We start from the raw sequence: 18,531 nt of genomic DNA, 5'->3' as shown, positions 1-18,531 counted from the left end.
CATGCTGTGAGGAAGTGTGGGGAAACACGTATAAAACACACACCCATCCAATATACAATTTGCAAAAAAGAGCAATAAGGATAATAAATAAAGCTACTTCAAGAGAACCATCAAATCCACGTTTTATCAAATTAAATATTCTCAAATTTAAAGATTAGGTTGACCTCAGAACTGCACAAATAATGTACAAAGCAGCAAATAAATCTTTGCCCCACAACATTCAGAACTTGTTCCAAATAAGACCAAATACTCATGACCTGAGAGGAATCCTTGTGTTCAGCAAGCCAGTAGTAAGGACAAATGTAAAATATCACAGCATTACAGTCAGAGGAGCTCGTGTGTGCGACACTTCTACACATAAAATCAAGAAAAGTACATCAATAAAAAAATTCACATGATTTTTCAAAAATAATAAATTGCATGAATATAGGAAATCTTCCTCTCAGTGACTGAGTTGTCTCGTTGTGTCCTCATTTTTATAGATCAAGGACAGAGAACCCCAGGCTTAAGTGTTCATTAAGGTGTTTTTCACAGAGATATAAAATAAGCTCAGAGATTAAGCGAGTGTTAAACACTGCGTGCTACGTTTATGTAAAAATGTAGTTTGTTGTTGTTTTGGTTTACGTGCAGAAAATGGTTTTATTTGTGTATGTTCAATGTGTTAGACTTGTACATAGTTAAACATATATGGATCAAATAATGTTGAATTCTGAATCTGGATTTGTAAGCAATGAAATTTGAAATAAGGGGGTAGGAACAGGAAAAGTGTAAACTTCATCCTACTCATTTTCGAGCACACAAATTCTGTAGACATAGACATATACATGAAAACCTGATGATTTTTAAGTGTTTTTTTTTCTCTTGTTATTTCAGTTATATTTGCATGTTCAAAATAAATTCTGTCTATCCATAAGCTGTAAAACATATGAAAATGCAATTAAAAATCCAACATTTATGTTTGTGCTTGTTTGCGGTGAGCAGTAGATCAAACATGTTAACAGTTACAAATGGCTTCAAGTGCACATTCAGGCCTGTGAGGCAGGGTGTGCTCATCAAAATAAAGTCCCACCCCTGCCTGTATGGATGTCAGCAGGGCTGAAGTTCTGGCTTCCACATACCGACAGACCATTAATAACTGTTATACACCCCCACTCAAAGATTTGGACACACCTTCTCATTTAATGTTTTTTCTTTATTTTCATGACTATTTACATCGTAGAGTCTCACTGAGGGCATCAAAACTATGAATGAACACATATTGAATTATGTAGTAAACAAAAAAGTATGAAATAACGCAAACTATTTTTATATTTGAAACTTTCCAAAGTAGCCACCCTTTGCTTAGATTAGTGCTTTGCACACTCTTGGTATTCTCTATTCTTCGCAGAGATGCTGAGCTCTGTTGGCCCTTTTGCCTTCATTCTGCAGTCCAGGAAGAGATATTTAGAGTTATTTATCTTTTTTTTTCTTTGCTACATAAGTCCATATATCTTGTTTCATTTATTTGACCTGTTCAGTATGTATCCACAGTGTAGTAAAAATAAAGTAAAAAGGTGTGTCCAAGCTTTTGACTGGTATTGTATGAAATTGTATTGCGAGCTGTAGGTTTGATTTTCCTGGCTTAAACACACAGTGAAAAGTGGATCATGACAGTCCATTGTATTCAAGTCACTGGCTCCTCAGTAAAAACAGCGCTGATCACCTTATGCTCTGAATCAAAAGTCTGGATAATTTCACAGGCCATGACCTACATTTCTATTTCTGATTACAGCATTTAATGCTTTTAATGGATTAGAAAGTGTTTTGATCATGTAGTTACAGTACATGTACATTTAAGTACAATTTATATATCTTTTGTGTCTGATAAACAGATATTTAGATATTAAAACAAATATTAAAAAATGTATTAAAAAAATTAAAAAATCAAGCATGTCAAACCATACATTGTAACACTGTGACAGGATAACTGTATTATTACCAACCACTCTACTTGTATCACAAACGTAAGAAAGTCAGTGATTTCAAGGATGCTTGGTTCTTTCAAGTCAAGCTACAATACCGACTCCTTCACTAGCCTGCTGTGCATGTATTACCATACTTAATACACCCATTGGAATAGATGAAGTCCTTTGAAACTACTCGTTTATTTATTTATTGACAATAACTATTATAATTTATTCATCATAAGGTTTTCTTCATTGTAATGCTCGCTATATTTACTTACCAATCACTCTGGGAATGTCTTTGAATCTAATGCAATGCAGTAGAACATCTCTCACATATATGTAATTTTTTTAAATCAGATTTATTTGTGTTGATCAATTTTTAGTAAAGCTGTTTTGAACTATATAAGGGTGGACAAATCATGAAGTGCTTAGAAAGTATAAAAATCCTAAACCTGGTTCACATAAACACACATAAACTTGACTTGTCTTGGCATTTCTTTGGGGGGAGCATAATCAGACAAATTTCCGTCAGCACTTTTCACATATTTTCTACATGTTGCAGACTGAAAGTTATCCCTGACTGCTACAGCATACATATCACAGTAACATCCGAAATACAGAAAAAACAAATGAAGAAAAGAAGCCAGCAATAACCACTGGACTGAACTGAGCAATCTGAACACAAATGTCTGTTGCATATGTGCAAGAGATTTGTGTGTTCTAATAGCTCTGCTGGATAAATCGTAGGGAAGCTCAGAGCTGCAGTGAAAACAGCGTTGTACACATGGCCTCTGATTAGTATTTAGGCCAGCAGCTGCCAGCCAGTCAATCTGGGGTGCCAGCCTAACTTCGGTGTGTGTGACGGCCCTTGACCATGTTTGGTCCACCAGCCATTCTAGACTTTGACTGAATGTCCAGATAATCAGTCAACCACTTTGACTACTTTTTTTTTCCAGTGTCTAGAAATGTTATGTATCACTGCAGTAGTATGGTCAATCACCTTTTAACTCTTTTTCTGCCCACTGAAATCCTAATGAGCAAAGACCTGCAGCATAATTAAGAACTACAGATGATAAGAGAACAAGTAAAGGAGGCGCATTGTTTCTGTGACCCTGCAGCCCTTTCTTCCATCTGCTTGGTTCAAACTGTTGTCAAGTATGCATACAGATGTCTTTCTCTCTCTCTGTCCCTCTCTCTTTTCCCATAATGCAGCAGCACAGTGACTAGTTCTGTGTTAAACTGGAGATTGGCTTTCACAGTCAACCTATATAGTAAATAGGCACTAGTTGGACTGGAGTTAAATATTTAATATGAAAAAGTCATCATGCATACCCATCAGTCAGAAAGTAATGTAAAGTTGCCAGTAACTAATTTATGTCAGCTTACAATCACGTGTCATGGATAGGGGTTACATTTTTATAGATTTTCTGTGATGAGTAATCAGCTTTAATTACATGTCTTTTCATTATAAATCTGAAACCATTAATTGGATTCATAAATGCAAGAGGGAAAATCTATATTATACAGCTAAAGCACTAATCACCACTTATTTTCCTTTCTACGTCCACATGGTTTTCATTTTGTAGCTCCCGTATCTCCCTGAACATCTGTCTCATCTTTATGTATGTTTATTGTCTGTATTAATGCCTTTTCAGTACAATTTCTGGTTTTTAAAAGGTTTTTCGGGGTTGAATAAAAGTTAATTTACGATTAGGGTGTTGAAGAATATGATGAGTTGGCAACCGCGATGGTAGTTACTCCCCTAAATTAGAGTCTGGACTGCCCAGATGAGAATATTTAAAAAAAAAAAAAAAAAAAAAAAAAAGGAACATAATGATTTCATAGAATGAAATAGGTTAGATCTAGCTATCAATCAGTCCTTCGATGGCCTCTCATTATGTAATTAAGAAGTCATAAAGAAATCTTTAATCATCCACCACAGTAAATTAAGTTAAAGAAAATTTTAAGTCCAGTGGGTACATTTTGTTTTATTATTTATTTATTATTATTTCTCCAAAAGTCCAATTGCACTATTGCTCACAATGGACAGCTTGCTCAATAATTCATACAATTAGTTTTTCTCCTTAAGCAAGCTCTCTTGTTTCGATAACCTGCCTCAACCTTCGCACTGGCCCCTGTCTTATTAATCAGTCCCCATCGATTTAGTGTTGAAACTAATTAAAGCCCTGACATGTGCAGTTGATTCCAGACATCTGTATGTGTCACGAATGCAAAAGCACGCCCTCTCTGCCACTCTCTAACTCACTGCCATTGACATCCGCAGTATAACTTGCTCCACTTAAACTAAAGAGAAGCGATGCAGTTTCTGTTTTTCAGCAGATTCATTGGCACTTTTAAACTCTGTTTGAATACTAACAAGCACCTCTGAAACTTTTCTTTTGTGTCGATTCTTAAAGAAAGACTAACTAAACAAGATAATTGGTAATTATATTCCCTGGCATCCATTGTAGCACTACTGCTATATTTCCAGATTTTAGGAGTTAAGGTGAGAACAATACTGTTGCTAATAAAGTTTTAATAATAAAATAATAAGTCCCTTTCTTTTTTAATCCACCTTTTACTGTTGAACTATATTTGTACAGTTTTTGGGGATGGTGGATCATGCTGCCAGCTGCTAAGTATATAGAAATCCCATGTCACTATATTTATAACATCTATATTTTCGCTCTTATGTGTCATACTACAAAAAGTAAAATTTGTGTGTGTATATAACTCTGCCACTCTGTCCATAAAATTATTAGTTTTAAATTTGTTTATCTCATTTTGTGGGAGAAGATGAAGTCACGTGGAGTTAAAGAGCAAAAAGAGAGTGAAGTGTTTGTGTTTGTGTGGCCGAAAATAATTTGTTCCAGCCCTGCATAACCCAACAGCATCCACCACAGTTTCAGATGAATCCTCTTCTTTAATACCTCAGGATGTTAGAGTAGAACGCCACATTTGACTACCTGGAGAACAAATTCAAAGTGTGTAACCTGGTGAATGAGGCAAAAAAATACCAGTCATGCTCCTGGTCAGAGCAATGCACACTCTTCTTCTGATAAACTTCTGTCTGCTCAAAGTTTTTCTTTATGCAAGTTTGGGATCTCTGGTGACTATCTGGTGTCTACTATCTTTAAATGCCGATTTTAACAGAATTTAAAAAGCATGTTTGCGGCCCAAAAATAAATAAATTATGCCACTATTGATATTTTTCCCCTTGACAGCAAATGCAGCAAATTTATTTAAACTATGTTTTGGGGTTTTGTTTTGTTTTTTGTTTTATGATTTCTTATGCATTCAGATAATTTTAGGGCTGAAAGCTGCTAAAATTATGGCTGCTTTGATTGACGACTGTGCCGACAAAAGAAGCTGTAGCTTCATCTCCTATAACTCTACTTGCTAAACTGGAATTCTTCACTATGTTTGCATTGTTGCTACCTTTTGGAGCATCTTAATACAGTTATCTGGGGGGGGAAATGTAATTAACAATGCTGCAAAGCATTTAGAAGTACTGTGTTTCAGGTTTGTTGAGTAAAATTCTAGTATTTTATTGCGCAATTACTTAGCACTAATTAGCAGGTATCTGTCTCAGTGCATTGCACCTTTACAGCTTATCTACGCAGCTTGCTAACAAACTATCTGTTGTTAACTTATAACTTGTTTTCAAGGTTCCATTGTGGTGGATATGTAAATCTTTTTAATACTGCCTATAGTTCGCATGTCCCACTCACTTATTTGAAATAAATGAAGCTTTAAAGTGGCAGAGAAAATTACCAGCTTTAGGAGATAATTATATGTCAAATTCTGTTTATACATTATTTACAAAGTGAAACTTTAACAACCTCATGAAGAAACGCTAAAGCGAGGAGGCTGTAAGATTTGCCGTGTTTAACACCTGTAAGCATCCAATAAATGTTTCAATCTAGAGTCAGACATTAAGATTATTTTTTATAAATAAATCTACATACTGCATCATCAGTGAAGGCATTTGTGTGTTAATAAACTGCATACCGAGTAGTTAATGTGTAAAGAAGCTGGCTATGAAATGCCCTCTAAAGAAAACATAATTGACTCCAGTTCAGTCAGTTCATCAGTTCCTCTCGAAGTCTTTAAATTCTAAATTGTTCACATTCAAAATGCTCAGAGCGATTTTCTACAGATTCACAATGCATTTAAATATTGTTCTGTTGGGGAAACTGCTGACTCACTTCAACTGAAAAAGGCCACTGAGAGCAATAAGCAGTTATACAGTGCACTAATTTTCTCACATGCAGAATAGAAGAAATGATGTGAAGGCTAAGCTGAGCCTTTGCTTCGGGCTGTTTTACACTGGCTCTGTGTCTTTTAAAATGTATAGTTTGTGTAGTAAATGTTCCTTGCCACTATAAACACTCAACACCATTCATTAAGTAGTATAAACACTCATAACTAGACTTCATGCCCCCAAAATGAATATGTGCTACTTAAAGTAGCAGTGGTGGGTAAACAATTAGCGTATTCAGCCCTTCGATGATGAAGCGTCCCACTACCACTATTAAGACATGGCATCTTTATACAGTTTATCCCCGCTGTTTCATGAATTCACAATTACACCTCATTAATGTGTCATTTGCATAATTACAAGGAATGGGGACACCGTTCACAGTGGGAATACACACTACCTTGAAGAAAAAAAGATGCAACACAATGCTGTGTGCTACAGCAGAATAGATATTTTTATACTGTTCATGTTTTTAGGTGGGGAACTTATTAATGTTTTTACAGTTCCAAAGCTGGAACAAAATTCATGTAAGGATTCTTATTGCAGCCGTTCTTGATTGACAGCCAGAATTCACAAAAAGATACCTTTCTTCATATTTTTCCCCTAATATTTTCAAGTGCATTAATTCCCAAAATGCATTTCTTTCTCATTACGGACATGAAATAAAGTGTGATCTCTGCAATAAAGGGCTTTTGGAAAATTCAGGAAAAGAGCTTATTTGGCCTGCACAGGTACTTTAACCCACCGTCTCTGGGTTATTTGTAAGATAAATGAAACCAGAGAAACAGATGACAGGTCTTTAGCTCAACTATAAAATGCAATTAACCAGCAAATGAGGCCAGGCAAGCCACTCTGACCATTCGGTATGAGCAACAGCTAGAGGGGAAGGAGGAGAATGGTAATTCATACCCAATCTGCAAACTGCTCTGCTACCTTTAGTGAGTTGATAAATAGCATTTGACATTTTAACTGCTGCTGATTTGGATATTCAAAGGTACCTAATTATGATTCCCAAGATTTTCTTTCTCTTTGCTTGCAATCTTGGATGATAGTGTCTTTTTGAAATCTGCTAACTAGTTGGCTAAGAATATCAACCTGTCGTGTGTGTGTGTGTGTGTGTGTGTGTGTGTGTGTGTGTGTGTGTGTGTGTGTGTGTGTGTGTATAGATAGATATCACCCACCTGTACTTATTGTGTCAGGCAAGGGCCCTGGGTTCAAATGTAAGAGTAAGTCAAATATTATTTTGTGTTTGAGTTTTGTTATTCATTTCAAATATGCTATATAACTATAAAAATGTAAAAGTACCACACTTACGAATGCTCAGTACAGTGGTCCCTCGCTATAACGCGGTTCACCTTTAGCGGCCTCGCTGTTTTGCAGATTTTTTTTTTAAGCTCATTGTGTTCTGCGCCCTGATAGAACATTGTCAATCAATCCCGTGCCATGTCTCCTGTACAGCACAGAATGTGTCCAGCTTATCAAATTTACATAATTCTTCGATCGCTAGCAGTGTGACTCTGAAGTGCTGTACTGTATGTTTGTAAGTTTTCACCCCAACAAACACATTAATGTCAATGAAACAGTTTTGCACCATCACCTTGCAAACGTTTTGCAAGGCACCTGTGGTTGCCTTTGGTTTCATTCTATAATACTGGACTTATTTTTCTACGAAGGTTTGACCTTTGAGGGTATTTAAACGAGAGAGAAAATGTGTAGTGAGGGGTTTACAACCTTAAAACAGCAAACAAGTCTCAGAAGATGAACTTAAATAAAACTCTTTGGAAAGCAAAACATACACAGTTAAAGAAAATGCTAGATTACTATCTGTTGAAAATGTCACTTTAAGTTTGGATTTAAATGATCTAAACTACCATACCAACTTCAAATGAAATAAAGTAACACACATTTCAGGCCTGAAGCTGGCTAGCTGTTTTAGTTAAAGAGCAAAAATAAAATATGGTACCTTATATTACCAAACTGTCAGATTTTATGGTCTTTGAAGAGCAGGATGAGAAAGACAGCATAGGGTAAAATCCCTCTGAGACTTTAATTAGACTCAGTGGTGCCGTGAGGTGAATGATATAATCAACATATTGCCATGCTTACAAATGGCTCTGCAAACATTTTACCAAATTTTCCATAATGTATATTACAGTTCCAAGAAAAGGTTTTGAGGCCATTTCGACTTACAGGATTTCTGCCTCTATTAATTATCAAGATCTTTATCCAAGTGCATGAACAAGATTTAACTAAACAAAAGAGCTGTACTGTTGTCTAAAAGCACAAAGCAATCATTAAAAGTGAGTGAAACTCCAAAAAGACTTACTTGGGGTCAGGTGTTCCAGTTAAGAAGGCAGGTGCATCCCTCCACATGCAAAGTCTGCTATTTTCAAGAAAAATTACTTGGTATGAAAAATGCCCTAGAAGAAGCTTTATAGAGATACACAAAACAGGAGATGTCAGTCCAAATGCATGGTGATAATCAGAATCAGAATCAGAATCAGAATGGGGTTTATTGCCAAATGTTGAGCAGGTTTACAACATTAGGAAATTGCTGCGGTGCTTCAGTGCAAACATGGTGTCATAAATAACACTTAAATAGACATGGAAAAAATAAAAGTGGGGATAAGAATTAAAAGTGCTACGTGGAAAGATATGTGCATGAGATATACATGAGATATATACATGAGAGTAAGAATTAAGAGTGCTACGTTGAAAGATATATACATGAGTGCAGGTGGTGATCAGTGCCAAACATGGAATGATACAGTGAACACAGCGTAGGGTCATGTGTTAGTGGCGGGGACAGTCATATGGTTATTGTTCATGTGTCCAACAGCAGAGGGGAAGAAACTGTTCTTATGGCGAGAGGTTCTGGTGCGAATGGACCGGAGCCTCCTGCCTGAGGGCAGCAGGTCAAACAGACTGTGTCCAGGGTGAGAAGGGTCAGCTGAGATCCGAGCTGCACGCCGCAATGTCCTGGAGGTGTACAGGTCCTGCAAAGATGGGAGTCTGCAGCCAATCACCTTCTCAGCAGAGCGCACAACATGCTGCAGTCTCTGTTTGTCCCTGATAGTGGCTCCAGCGTACCACACGGTGATGGAGGAGGTGAGGATGGACTCGATGATTGCAGTGTAGAATTGCATCATCGTCCGTGTTGGCAGGTTGAATTTCTTCAGCTGCCTCAGGAAGTACATCCTCTGCTGGGCTTTCTTAATGACGGAGGTGATGGTGGGCTCCCACTTCAGGTCCTGGGTGATGGTGGTACCCAGGAAGCGGAATGAGTCCACAGAGGTGATGGGGGTGTCAGTCAGGATGATGGGGGGGAGTGGGGCTGTGTGCTTCCTGAAGTCCACAATAATCTCCACTGTCTTCTGGGCATTCAGCACCAGGTTGTTGTGGCTGCACCAGGACACCAGACGTTCAACCTCCCTCCTGTAGGCAGACTCGTCCCCGTCCGAGATGAGTCCAATAACGGTGGTGTCATCTGCAAACTTGATTAGCTTGACAGACTGGTGGGTGGAGGTGCAGCAGTTGGTGTACAGGGAGAAGAGCAGAGGAGAAAGAACACAGCCCTGAGGGGAGCCGGTGCTGATGGTCCGGGAGTCCGAGACATTCTTTCCCAGCCTCACATGCTGCTTCCTGTCCGTCAGGAAGTCAGTGATCCACCGGCAGATGGGATCAGGCACATTCATCTGGGAAAGCTTGTCTCGGAGATGGTCTGGAAGGATGGTGTTGAAGGTGTTGAAGTAATGTGCAGTAAGACAGACAATCTGCAAATGGAGTACAGTGCAAAGTATGCAAAGTATATTTTTTCAAATTTCATCATGTTACAGCCTCATTTCAAAATGGATTAAATTCATTTCTCACCTTTTAATTCTACACAGAATGCTCATAATGACAACGAGAAAGAAAGTTTGCCTGAAATTCTTACAAATGTTTTAAAAATAAAAAAACAAAACTATAACATGTACATAAATATTCACAGCTTTTGCTCAATACTTTCTGAAGCTCACTTGGAGCCAATTACAGCCTCAAGTCTTTTTTGATATGATGCTATAAGCTTGGCACACCTAATTTTGGCAGTTCTTCTTTACAGAACCTCACAAGCTCCATTAGGTTGGAGGGGGAGATCTCAGATCTCTCCAAAGATTTTCAGTAAGGTTCAAGCCTGGGTTTAGGGGTCCCTAAACACTCCTTTGTTATATTAATAATAATAATAATAATAATGGATACTTTATTGATCCCCATGGGGAAATTACTTGTTTTTCTCTGCATTTGACCCATTCACTCAGTGAAGCAGTGGGCAGCCCACTAAGCAGGCGCCCGGGGAGCAGTGTGTAGGGACGGTACCTTGCTCAGGGGTACCTCAGGGTAGCCGTTAAGTGGATTCGAACCGCCGACCTTCCGATCATGGGGCGACCACTTTACCTACTGAGCTATCCCTGGGCTCAGGTTTTTGTCCTCTTGTGGCAGATGACCCTTCTCACCAGTCAGAGGTCAAGAGTTCACTGGATGTCTCTGTACATTGCTGTGTTCATCTTTCCCTCAACTCTGACTACTCTCTCAGTTCCTGTTGTTGAAAAACATCCCTACAGCAATGTTGCCACCGCCATGCAGGAATGGTCTTGGCCAGGTGATGAGGAGTTCCTGGTTTCCTCCAGATAGGACGCTTGGTATTCAGGCCAAAGAGTTCAAACTTTGTTCCATCAGACCAGAGAATTTTTATTTCTCATAGTCTGAAAATATTTCAGGTGACTTTTGGCAAACTCAGCGTGGGCAGTCATGCCTATATTACTGAGGAGAGGAGAGGAGTGGAGTGCTGCAGAACATTGTGAGAGTTTTCCTCTCTCAGTAATGCTTGAGTTTTGTCAGAGGGACCACCGAGTTCATTGTCACCTCCCTGACTAAGACCCTTCTACCCTGGTAACTGAGATTGGACAGCCAGCTTTATAAAATGTCTTGCTGGTTCCAAACTTATTACATTTACAAGTGAGGGAGGCCGTTGTGCTTATTGGGAGATTTAGTGCTGCAGAAAGTTTTTTGTAACCTTCCCCAGATTTGTGTCTCAAGACAATTGTGTCTCAGATGTCTACAGACATTTCCTTGGACTTGACAGTGCATGTCAGAGCACAAACCAAGCCCTCAAGTATGGCACCTTGTCTGGACAGGTGTGTGCCTTTCCAAATTGTGTCTAATTAACCGACTTTACTACATGTGGACTCCAATCAAGTTTTAGAAACATCTGACAAATAATTTCTGGGAATACGATGTACCCGAGGTCAACTCAGGTGTCATGGAAGAGGCTATGAATACTATTGTTTAGAAAGGTTTTGACCTTGAAAAGATTAAAACAGTTACAAGCTCTGTGTCTGTTAACAAAATGACATCACAAAGGACGGTGAGAAAAAATATATATATAGTAGAACAGCCAGGTGAGTTTCTCTAACTCCTAAATGAGATGTTGCTATATGACAAAAAAAGTTATTCAGTCAAATATTACAAATATTGATTAATTGTTCAGTGATGGTCATTGTTCAAGTCGCATAAGTAGCAACAGGAAATGTCTGGTGTAGACCGTTAAACTAGGTCCTACAAAACTGATATCTTTCCTGCCTTGCTATGTATGGTTACTCACTGTGTCCTTTTTTTATTGTTACCGAACTAAAATGTCTTAAATCAGTAAAAAGGTTTCTTCATAGCGCTGGATTATAAGTCTATGGTAACTTTAAACACTATGATGGTGGCCATTCATCCAACAGTTAACACATTATCTCTTAGCCCTTTGCACACCCTTTGACTCAAAAAGTTATTTCGATAATGCAAACATTTTTAATGAAGACGGTAAGTGATAAAACAATATCAAATTTAAAAAGAAACACACAAAAAAAACCATCAAAACAAAGAAATATTTTTTCTTCATTTGAAACAAAAACAGAGACAGTAAATGTGTTAAAGAAGTAAATGAATTAAGACAATAAAGTGTATATTGCATAAAAGCAGAAGTGGGGGAAACATCTTACTCAAATGCTAAACTAAACAGATGTCTTTAGTGGACTTTAGTCAACAACCAGCAAACTTAGAGGTGCAGAAGGAGCCTTCCACAGGTCTGGCACCACACCCTCAAAAGCTTGATTACCTCTTGTCCAGGTCCATAAGCCAGGTGTATAAAAAGACCACAAACAGTATGTGAAAGTTGGGGAGTCAACAAATAAGTTGGCTATAACTTTGTTATGCCTCAAATTCTCTACAAAATACCACTAAAAGTAATTTAAACTGTGGTTCCAATGCTTTGGTGGACTGAAAAACAAGCCAATTTTTTCAGTCCCCATGGCCAAAAAGATCCCTGTTGTTGTAGTAGAAATAAAGAGGATCTGATAATAAAACTTCCGCACAGTTGCCTTTTCATCATTCACTGTGTTTAGAGGATAATCTGCAATCACTACAAAGGATGCCTGCATTTCATCAGGGAAAACGTACAGCTTAGTGGTTCCGCCCACCTAGCCTATCCACAAACAGCCCACAAGCCCCAGTGGTCGGATACCTTGCCAAGGCCTTTTGTTCTCAGCCATAATACATCTTTATTAGTATAATCCCATTGCTCCTCTGCTTTACTCACACGCCATTAGTCTTTATCCAAATCATGTAGTTACAAACAGACTGTCATTGAAGGCAGGAGAAATACTCTCCGGACATCATTGATGGATAATTGCTTTAACTTTTCCACTAACTGTTTAGCGCATCAAGTTTGAAAAAGCCTTTGGCAAGGAGACAACAAGCACCCCACATTCAGAGCTAAGCACTGAAATGAAAAGCCTCCTTCTGACATTTACACTGTCTCCATATTGAAGAAACCTGGCTCTGCCTTTCTTTCACTCCCCTAGACTGGATACAACAATGTGCACAGAGGTCCTGAGATTTATGGGAGCAGCTCAACATAGCTGGGGGGGGAAGTCTTTGGGGGTTTTTACATCCCTCCATTTGTTTTGCACATTACTGATGTTTCCCTTAATGTGCTCCGAGCATTCCCTTGAGAAGCTTAGATGGGGCTGTTCTCAAGTTCAGGCTTCATTTAGTTTTCCCCCTGTTTTTCTCTGGAGATAAAACCTGACATACAGACCTCTCTGACTCTCCTGAGGAGCTATTAATACAGGAAAGGGAACAGAGGACAGGATGTGGCAAGCCCCAGATCCACCTGGCAGACCGAGCAATGCCATGTTTATTTGGATCTACATGGAAATGGATGAATAGGCAAGCGACAGCTTTTAGTAATGCTGGTAAACTAATAGATCTGAGGTCCCCGATGAGCAGAGGAACTTTTTGCGAGCCAGAGTTCTCCCTCGCTAATCATCATATCTCTAAACATCATTAATACAACTGTGAACTGCTTAAATGATATATCACCCTGGAAAGGTTTTCTAAAATTGTTGCTAATCTTTGATTTACAATCTTGGCTGTTTAAGTGAGAGTACAGCGTAACAATACATTGGCTGGATTTCAGCTACTGCATGAAACATTGAAAAGAAAAAAGATTGCATTCTTAAAAAAAACATGTTCCTGCTTGCAAATATCCAGGCATAGATTTATATCACTTCCATGTATTTTGTATTAAAGGTGATGACCTCATTCTCCAGTTTCATCTCCTGACATTTATGTGCAATAAACATGTAACCTCTGCTGATGAAAATTTAAAACTGTATTATTATATATTGTATTATTCAGAAACAATGCAATGTGGTGTCAGTGAGCGGTGGATTCCTCTGACCTGAATGTACTCTTGACTCGACTGGTGTTGTGGTCATAATATAAATGCTCCTCCAGGTAAATCCCGCTCACAAAGCACTCACACACCATGCACTTCTTGTGGATTAATTTGAGCAATACTAAAAGATTTCATGTTCTTAACTGATCATTAACAGCAAAGGACTGAGCAAGCTTAGGATGTGTAATTAGACGTGACGGTTGTCATGAGCCTGTGAAATTAAACCCAAAAATGCTAAAAGAAAGTGCAGTATGAACAGTACACCCCAAAGTAATTTGTTAATGTTAGAAAACCTGGCAAATGATGTCTTCACATATGCCAGATTAAAAACTGAGACCCTGTTTTGTTTAACCTTCTAATAGCACCATTTAAAGTTGATACAGCAAGTACTTGATGCTAACCACAATCAGAGTTTAGCTTAGTAGGATAGGTTCAGCTCTTTATTTGCTTTGGGGAGGTTTATCTGGCCAACTTTCACCAAAAACAAATGTATATAAATGCTTTTCTTTTTATTACATGATTTAATAATATTCACCATGTGAAAGCTTAGTTAGTGGTGGCTATTTGCAACTAAGGCTATGTTAACAAGATCTATATGCACATTATTCCATCCATCCTTCTTCCACTTATCCAGTTCAGACTCGTAGGGTGGGCTGGAGTTGTACCAGCTGTCAAAAAGAAAGAAACAGGATTCACTCCAAAAGAAAGGCTGACACACAGAAACACAAACAACCATTCATGCACACATTCATACCTACAGCTAAATATAGGTACAAAGTGTTCTCTTTATTTTTTTATCCGAATCAGTCAGAGATACCAAAACATCATCCAGAAGTTTAAATGAAAAACTTGCTTTCCTCAACATCCACTGATGCAGCTCTGTCACATGTATCACCTCCAACAAACATATATTTTGGCCAGACAGATCAAAAACGTCCAAATCACAATCAGTATTTATTTTTGTCTTCAGCTGGTGAAAAATTCAAACAGAAATATCAGCAGCCTTTCTGATTCCTAGCACAGAGCGCATCCATACCCTGTAGTGGACACTACTCCTATAGTATAAATGTGTGTGTGTGTGTGTGTGTGTGTGTGTGTGTGTGTGTGTGTGTGTGTGTGTGTGTGAGAAGAGGAAACTCTTGCAAGCTCAGGGAGAACATGAAAACCCCACAATGAAGGGCAGTTCCCAGGATTGAACCCAAGACCCTCTTGCTATGAGGTAATAGTGTGGGTAGTAGTTAAGTTCTTCTGCATTGCATTGAGTTTTATTATGAATTGCACTCAAAAATAATAACCTATCGGAGAAGAGGAGCTTTAGGATACTAGGGCACTTCTCTCACCACTGGACTACCTACCTACAGCTCGCACTCCTCATGCATTATTTCTCTAAGCCCACCAGGCTAAAACTGCTTTCATCTGAAATGAAGGACACATTATTGAAGTTGCACTTGTTCTTGATATGTTATTGCATATCATTCTAATGTTGCGTTCACTCACTCATACATTGTGTCAGTCTCTGCCCTGTTGGCCAGGTTACTCTTAAAACAAAAACTCAGTGAAGCTTTTATTCAGATTAATAATGGATGTTAGTTGTATTTCATACTGTTATTGAACAAAACATATGCTACTCTAACATGTAAGGCTATTGGAAACCCAAAGTAAGCTGGAAAACTGAAGCTGAGTTTGACAAAACAGCAAAGAGTCAACCAGGAATATTGTCATACAGTAGTCTGCTTCTAGTTTCACAATATATCTGCATTAAAGGGAATTTTACTTAATTATACAGTGGAACCCCGACTTACGAATACCCCGTTTCACGAAAAATTCAAGTTACGAAGGCACTGAACGGCAATATTTTTGCCCGTGTTATGGCAAAATGCCCGAGTAACGAAATCCGCTGGCTCTGATTGGCTGAGCCTACAATGCTCACAATGCCTTCCGAATCATGTGACAACCCCTTGGCTTCCGTACTTGCGCTTCATTGTTCCACTTGAACGACGTATTGTTGTTCTAGTTAGCGATTAGCCTATAGCCTATCGTTCAGCATCACCTCAGTCAAAACGCGCGATGGGTGCTTCGACTTACGAAGATTTTCGACTTACGAAAGACCCTCGGGAACAAATTAATTAAGTATTAATTAATTAAGTCGGGGTTCCACTGTATATGCTCCATAAATGAAGTTCACAAAAGTCTGTCCTTGTGATTGTCCTTCCTGGTCTTGTTAAAAAGATTTCCTCAACTGACACTAGGAAGGGCACACACTGTTCAATTCCTGGCAACCCATAATACCTTAGATAAACATGCGTAGATACTGTTTAGATACATAGAGAACCATTTAGGCTATATTCATTCATGCAGCCTGTCTTTACCACGCTCTCAAAACTTTGCCATGACTCAGTCTCCCCTGGCTAGCTGTGCAATGCCTTAACATAAGGACAATGAAGAGAAGGTGATAAATCTTTATTGAAGCAATTATAGAGCAAATGTTATTTACACCATGTAATTGGGCACGGGTATCTCTCTGCTCATAGAAATTAAGGCTCGAGGGAAGTTAAAATGGACACCAATTAATTTTTGCTGACAGAATCAGCAAAACAGCAAATGGCAACAAAGGGAGTTTCCCCAGGAGGTAGTGACTTTAGAGAGAGGTGAGAATAACTCCACTAATGTAGTCACAACATCACACCATTTCCATATAAATAACTTCCTAAGAAATAAGAAACTCATTTGCAGGGATAAAAAGAAATCAATTATGGCAACAAACAGGCTAGTCCCATTCCCTTAGACCTTGAACAGTATGAATGACATGGTTATAGTACATTGTAATGCTTTGCGCAGGTTCTAGTAGAATATGCATAATGTGCACTGACGGACAGGGAGGGGTAACGTCAGCTAGTAAATGTCAAGTACACATACAGGACCGCACACAGCTTATTAAAAAGCTGTCACTAGGAGGGAAGAAGCTAACAGGATGTACCAGACTTGATGAGGATTTATTACCTACTGCCATCTTTACTAAATGGCATTCTTAGACTCTCTGAGTCTTAAAATAAATCATGCTACCAATGAGAGTATGTGTCTGCATGTGTATATGTGTTATTGGGTCACTTTTGAAAACTTGTTTTCTTCAGCATAATCTTTGACAAGAACAAAAATTACAAAGGCCACATTTTTTAACTTCTGTGTCATTGCACAGTATATCAAAACAAGAGTAAATGTGGTAGTGTCAGCTTTTCCCTCATTGTACTTCCAGCACTATTTGATAGTTGAATTGGGTTTGTGCATTGCTACCACTTGAAGAAACATTGCACACAGTGAGTGGTGGTATCCTGAAAAGTTCAGGGGGGGCTGAGCTAAATAGGCAACGGTTTCAATAACTATTAAAACCTTTCTATTTCAAGGATCCTGCAGAAATTAAAGCAATCTTTTTTTTATTTGACAGACACAAAATCAATCTCATAACAGTTCAGAAAGTAAACATGTCTCAAAATTGGATAGCTTAACTCAGAAAAAAGAGAGCTGTAACTGTTTAAAAAGTGACTGAATAGACTACTGCAACCAGGTAGATTGACCTTGAAGCACAATACAAATTGAGGGCAAACATATCCCAGTCAGATTAAGCACTGAGATGTTGCTTCAGTTTTCACCTAAAGAGATCCATAAATTGGCACCTCTACTGTAGCAACACAGTTTCCAACAGTTTTCTCTAAGCCTTCAGTTCCAGGTTGATGACTCGTCTCTTGGGGCCAAACCTTCACCTGTTAGGAAAAGCCCAAGGGACAGTGTTAACAAAACAGCTTCATAAAGCGCTGACAAAGTGCTTGACATATTAGAAGACTGAATTATATCATGACTCCATCTGCTATGTTACATACCTTCTGGCCCCTTACTTCCAATGCATTCTCTTCCCAGAATGTGAAACACTGTTTCTGTCAGAAGGAAACCATATTCATTTCCTGTTTGTCCTGACGGTCCTTTTCACTTGTTGGTTTAGGTTTAAAAAAAAATGATGCACTTTCACAACACTAACCCTTGCAAGTGCCTACTGTTAACCCAGTGTGTTTATTGCCAAGGGATTCTTTACATGTGTCCAAATGTGACCATGTGGGAGTGAAACATCTGACTATTGCCATCAGTACATCTAGCCCCATAGGTACTAAGGACTCACTGTGGACATTCATGTGAGATCTTTGGCACAGAAATGCCAAAAAAGCAGCATGCCACAATCCACCGTGTAACCACATGATGTGTCCTAGAACACTAGGATCTCATTCACTAATGTCTAACTAAAAATGATTTTAAGCTGAATAAAAACTATTCCTCAAATGACACTTGAATTTATAAAATGTGCACAGCAGCCTATTTTGTTTTTACCACCATGAGTATAAGAGTAAAGAATCTATTGAAATCAGTAGGCTTGTGCAGTCTACATACATTCTGCAGGCTTTCTGCATACTGTATAGTACATAAAAAAGAAAAAAACTTTTGACATCAATGATATGATAACAAGAAAAGATATCATCACATGACTGTTTTTAAAAAGGAAAACCAGTGGACAAGGA

This window comes from Copadichromis virginalis, linkage group LG1, assembly GCF_057382275.1.
Source record: "Copadichromis virginalis isolate Kocher_CV1m ecotype Utaka linkage group LG1, C_Virginalis_male_GT1.1, whole genome shotgun sequence".
Taxonomy (NCBI): domain Eukaryota; kingdom Metazoa; phylum Chordata; class Actinopteri; order Cichliformes; family Cichlidae; genus Copadichromis; species Copadichromis virginalis.
This window is presented reverse-complemented; position numbering follows the sequence as displayed.